This window comes from Pelmatolapia mariae, linkage group LG20 (genome assembly GCF_036321145.2).
Source record: "Pelmatolapia mariae isolate MD_Pm_ZW linkage group LG20, Pm_UMD_F_2, whole genome shotgun sequence".
Classification (NCBI taxonomy): Eukaryota; Metazoa; Chordata; class Actinopteri; order Cichliformes; family Cichlidae; genus Pelmatolapia; species Pelmatolapia mariae.
Window position 1 is genome coordinate 13,259,935 of NC_086244.1, and position 6,635 is coordinate 13,266,569.

The window sequence follows — 6,635 nt, forward strand, 5'->3', positions numbered from 1 at the left end:
ATAAAGACTGCACAGGTGTATCTAATTGGGTAAGTTCCAAATCTGTTCATTTTGCTTCGTATCTGTTGTCACATAGTCTAACCAAGTACTGAAGCTGTGCCACATTGTAATATTCCTCCAGGCTAGGTAAAGATAATCCACCTTGGTCTTTTGGTAACTGTAGAGTTTTAAGTTGTACCCTGGGTTTTTTACCTTGCCAAATAAGTTGTGAGATCGTTCTTTTCCACTCATCGAATTGTTTTGGGGGGATTTGAATTGGCAGGGATTGAAAAAGAAACAACAGACAAGGTAAAAAAAAAACATTTTCACAATTTCTATTCTGCCATACAGACCAACTGTCAAAGGTGCACATCTTCCTGAGTCCACGTTTATTTTGTGTCATAGCATTATAATTAAAGTTGTAAATTTCCGTCAAATCCTTTGTTATGGTGACTCCAAGATATGTCAGTTTGTTAGTATTCCATTTGAAATCATACGTTTTACGTATGTTTTCTGTTGGTACATAGTGGTAAGTTAGATTTTGGATTTTGTGTATATTTAATTTGTAACCCAAGTTTTGGCTAAATTGTTTAAGACACATCATCAATTTGGGGAGACTAGAGACTGGATTGGACAAGGTCAAAGGTACGTCATATGCATATAAGCATATTTTATACTGCGCTCCTTTAACTTGAATGCCCTCGATTTCCTTTCCACATAGCAAGCTGGTCTGGCCCAGATCTGGTATCAAGCTGGCACTGCTGGCTGACTTCTGACATGGTAAGTGGTATGTCATCCAGATATGGGCCAGGCCTGGCCCATAGACAGGACACTGTCTATGTGATGGCATGCCATATCTGACCCGATTGTGGTTTGGTTTATGTGGCCCAGGCCCATAAAAAACAGGTCTAGCCCAGATCTGGCATCAAGCTGGCACTTCTGACTAACTGGTGTCATGACAGAGTGTATGTAAACCAGATGTGGCTCAGGTCTGGCAATGATGGCACTGTTTGTGTTCCTATTTTCCTATTTTAGTTAGAAGACCCAAATGCCATGTTGCAATACTATACTGCTATGGTAGCCAACGTTTCAAATGCAGGTTTGACAGGTTTTTTGAGTGTACACTTTATCCAATACCTAGTGACGGTTTATTCAGCTTTGCTAGTGGGAGGCTGTAGCTCAGGAGGTAGAGCAGGTCACCTACTGATCGGAAGGTTAGTGGTTCGATCCCTGGCTCCTCCAGTCTGCATGTCAAGAGTGCGAATGTGTATGAATGTAGTTAGAAAGCACTCAGTTTAGAAGTGTATGAATGTGGTATGTTATATAGAGCACTTTGAGTAATCCGGAAGAGGCGAAAAGCACTATATAAGAATCAGTCCATTCAATATCTGAACAGAGTTTTGTCATGTTACTTTCGCACTATTATGTTCTGGCGCATGTTGTTATTACATGGCTTGATTAAGGTACACTGACATTTGGGGCCAGAGCCGAAACTGTTCTGGGCCAGCACAGGGCCAGCAGTGTGTCTGCAACTGGCCTTGTGCTGGCCCATGTGTGGGCCACATTTGGCAAACCAGATCTGGGCCACCAAAGGGCCGTCATTCTTTGCGGTGTGTGGGCCAAATCCGGGCCATACCAATTTTGCTATGTGGGTTGTCTTCCCTAATCCATTGAGCCAGGGGCTCTATAAAGAGTGCAAACAAAGTAGGGCTTAGGGGACACCCCTGGCAACATCCTCTCTCCAGCATAATAGTCCTACTAAGATTTCCATTAATTTTAATCCGGGCAGTTGGACGACTGTACAGTGATTTCAAACAACCTATGATCTGCTCTTTGAATCCAAATCATTTTAGTACTACATAAAGAAATTCCCACTACACCATATCAAAGGCTTTCTCTGCATCCAAACTCAAAGCAACTGATTTAAACTGATTTTGACTCACAGTATTTATTAGTTATAGTGCTCTTCTCCCATTGTTCTGCATTTGTCTATAAAACCTGTTTGGTCGTTGTCGATCAAGTCAGGAATATTATTTTCTAGTCTTTTTGCAATGATTGAAATAAATATTCTGTAATCTATATTTAAAACAGAAATAGGTCGATATGAGGAATCTGTCCTTTCCTTCCTTTGGAATCACAGATATAATAGCTTGTTTCTAGGATACTGGCGTTTCTCCTCCCTCCAAGATATAATTAAAACATTTTAACAGTGTTAGTGACAAAAGGTCCTTATATCGCTTAAGCCATTCTGCAGGAAATCCATCTCCTCCTGGCACTTTGCTTCTCTTCAGCCTAGATACAGCTTTATCAATTTCTGTTTAATTTGTTATAAATTTTTACAATAGTTTGATTCTATATGAGCTTGTTCCAATTCTCCAAACTGTATAAAGTGCTTTGAGTGCTCCAGAACAGTAGAAAAGCGTTATATAAGAATCAGTCCCTTCAGGTCCAGTTCAGGTAAATGGACAGTGGATTCCTGGACCTAGATGAGATACCGCATAGAAAATACTAAAGGCAGCCGGCATTGGGTCACGAGAAGGAGACGCTACACCATTTATCCTGTACTGGAACTGCCTCTGGGAGGTTCTAAGGAAGGAATACCCAACTGAAAATGAAAGATGACTAAGTGATGCTGGAGTACTTAAAAAGGGCCCACCACCCTGTAGGTTTCAACCTCCGAGAGGTCACAATCAGCAGGGGTTATGACAGTTGTGTACCAGGACATGCACTTGGTTGGCACTATAACAGCTCGAGCGCTTGCAAGGCTAGTGGGTCTATTATACGCTTTGCCATGAGACTGGGCTGGGCAGACATCTTCCACATCATCAGATTGGTTACACTCCTCCAATACGTGGATGACATCCTGCTGGCAGCTCCGATGGCAGAAACTTGTTTGGAGGCAACAGACGCATTGTTGTGCTTATTGGCAAAGGAAGGAAACAAGGTCAAATGACAAAGGGTAAAACTATGCAGGAGACTGGTGGTGTTTCTTGGGCGGGAGATGTTGAACTCAGAATTGAGGATCTTTGAGTGGCCGTCAGTGTGTCTCCTGAGTTACAGCAAACCTGTGACCGTCCAGTCAATGCTGGCTTTTGTGGACCTGAAAGGCTACAGTAGGAACCATGTGTCATGGTCCTGGGTCTTTTGACCCAGTGGTTTGTATTTCTTCTTCTTATTATGATCCTGTGTTCTAGTTTACAATTATGTACTGGGGTTTAGACTTTTTAGTTCTTAGGGATTGGATTATGTGCTCCCTCTGTTTAGTATTTGCCCGTGTGTTCCCTCTGTTCTCTGTCTGTACCATGTCTCTGAGTCTGTGTATTTCCTGATTTACTTTGAAGGTCCATGTCTGATGTCAGTGTGTTCAGTTTTGCACCCTCCCTGTCTTGTCATGCCAATTAGGTTCAGCTGTGTCTCCCTCCTGTTTGCCATTCCGCATCTCCCTCTGTGTGTATTTATAGTGTGTGTCCTCTTGTGCTCATCGCTGGTTCATCCGTGTTGAACCAGTAGCCTCTCTGCATCTCCGTTTAAGGTTTCAGGTCAGTTTTGTTAGTGTTTTCCAGTATAGGTTATCTTTTGGTTCTGCTCATTCCATCGCCACTTCTGTTTGTCCTTCCACCGTTTAAATAAAGCTCACTCACATCTTAAGCTGTGCTTGCATCTTGGGTCCTAATTCTCAACCAACACACGGCCAGCCGGCGCTAGCCGTTACACCATGTGCCAGGCTCAATCTCACTGCAACCTTCACATGGACCCAAGAAGGAGAAGCAGCCTTCAAGAAGCCTCTCTCTCTTCTCCTGATTAGACACAACCATTTTTCAGCACTGATGTTTCTGAAAAAGTCGGCACTGTCAATGCTGTACTTTTCTAGAAAAAGGAGGGGGAAAGAAGAATACTGATGTACCACAGTTTGAGGCTGGACAACATGGAAAACAGACAAGCCAGATGCGAAAGATACCTGGCAGTGCTTGCAAAGGCAATCACCAAAACATGTGTCATGAATTACGAATAAACACAAACAAGTGCATTTACTTTTTCAGCAGCAAGAAAGTCAAAGATATCAGATACTCTGCTCCAACCAAACATCAAGTTTCAGTCAGAAGTAGTAAACATGACAAGAGGACTACACATGGACATTAGTCAGCCACCAGAGATAGGCAGTTAAAAGTAACACATTACTGTAATCTGATTACTTTTTTTAAAGTAACGAGTAAAGTAAGGGATTCCTATTGCAAAAAAAAAATTAGATTACTGTTACTTTCCTATAAGCATGCTTACTAAACTGTTGTGATTTTGTTTGTGAGAGTGTCTCATGACAATGACGTAACATGATGCCCGTGACAGCATCAGACGTGTGTAGATCAACAATGGATAATATGGAGTGCAGGAGAGACTACAACCATGCAGCGTGTTAAGTGTGGACGTACTTACATTGCTTTAAGTTTTAGTCCGTAAAAAGTGACAAAAACATTAGCGCCCACTGTATACTCTGGGTGGGAAGAAAACTCATTTTTACAGCAAAAAAACTTCAAATCTGAGCGAGCACTGTGCACGCTGCCATGGGAATGTGAAATTCACAGAGAAACCCCCCGATCCCCCCACTGACATGACCACTGTGGCACCGGGCAAACCTCCACCCGCCCCACTCCTGCTAAACAGGTGAAAATAGATTTAAGAGTAACAGGACTCTTTGCCACTGAATCTTTGATTTTATTTATTTTTTGCCTTACTTGTGTCTTACTTGCATCTATTTGAAAGAGTGAGTGTAAACACAAAATGCTATTTTATTTTATATGCTGTAATATACAGAAAACAGGTTTAAATGTTAAGCAGTGTCACGGCCCAGCGGCACGAGGTAACTGAGATGGACACAAGTGCAGAAACCAAACCGGAAGCGAGACGGTAAGTGAACAAAGGATTTATTTCCCCCCACAAGTAAACACAAGCGAAAACAAAACGACGCCACCACACTAGTGGCGCGCTGTAAAACCTCAGGTAACTAAGAGTGACCTAGACAACTCTAGGATGCAGCTGAACAGCAGAGGCAGTGGGGAGGTGGAAACTGGACTATGAAGTGGCCGGGGCACTGTAATGAGAGGAGAGCACAGTCAACGGGATCCAGCAGACAATCAGCGATCCTCCACAGTTAAACTGAGTTGACTTACTTGGTTTCAGGTGGAGGGGACAGGTAGGGCAGAAGGCCCGGATGCGGTCGAGACGTGGGGAGGCAGGCAAGTGAGTAGTGGACCAGTTGGCAACGTCGTATCAGCAGCAGGTGGCCCAGGTCCAAGAAAGCGGGAATGAGGGAGGCGAGACCTCCACTCCAGGAGCTACCTCTGAGAACAAGAAAAACAGGTAAGTCGTCACACGGGTTCTGGACAGAGCAATCACTCTCCACTTGACTAACATGGGATAGTAGATACTCAGGGGATGAACGGTTGAGAGCGCAGGTCTTATATGCTGCCGGAATAATTGCCCACAGGTGGTCAGCCAGGGAGGAGCAACCGATCTCCGCCTAAAGGAGGAGGAGCCGCTGTTGGAGACCTGCAGGTACCCACCCAGATCATGACAAGCAATTTCTTAAAGTCAAAGACTGTTGCATCTAATTGAATTTTTGCTTAATGCAATATGAATAAAATTTAAAAATTACAACTCATAAAACAATTTTTAAAAAGAGGCTTTCCATTTGATTCAATTGTATATGATGGATTATGCATAAAAAATAGAATTGGGCTGAAAGGTCTAATGCTTTATTACATATTCAGGTTGTGTATCATGTTTTTAAAAAGTAACTAAGTAACTAATTACTTTTGCAAATAAGTAATCAGTAAAGTAATGGGATTACTTTTTGGAGAAGTAATCAGTAATTAGTTACTAATTACTTATTTTTTCAAGTAACTTGACCAACACTGTCAACCACACAACTGCAGAAAGAGCAGAGAGAGACATAAAAATCAGAACTGATTTGGAAGCAGAGTCCCTGAAGGAACCAGATCTGATTGTGTTCACAGATGGGTGCTGCTACAAAGGAAAGGATGGAAATGTGGCATCTTGTGCAGTAGTGGAACAAGACCCCATAACTGGAGAACATATCTCTAGAGACCAGGGCATTATACCCCTCAGCACAGTTGGCTGAGATAGTAGCCCTAACCCTAAAGGAGAGTGAGTGAAAGTGAGAGAGTGGGGAAGGAGGTAAGTGACGGAAGTGACGGACAAAGTAAGCGACTCATGTTGTAACTGACGTCAGACGCCGGAGATTTTGGCGGAAAATTAAAGCGAATGGTAGCTTAGAATTGAACAAATTCCTTTAAGCTTCAATTTTAACAAATACACTTATCAATTGTCTTATAACTAACAACATTTGTCTAAATCATCTCCTACACCCTGGAGAATAACGGGGAGAGTTTAGAGGCTCTCCAAGATTACATCGATCAGTGCTTCCAGGATCTCGTAATGAAGAAGGCCCAGAGTGCATCTTCCCCGGCCAAATCTTAGATGCCGTCATTGAAAAGATGTCGCCCGGCAGATTCCCCCGGCACAACATCGCCAGCTGGCAAAGATATCGCAGACATCCTAGAGTCAATCGACAAACGATTGTCCACTTTCGATGCAAGGCTGTCCTTGGTGGAGATTCTACACCGGGAATTTAAATCCTT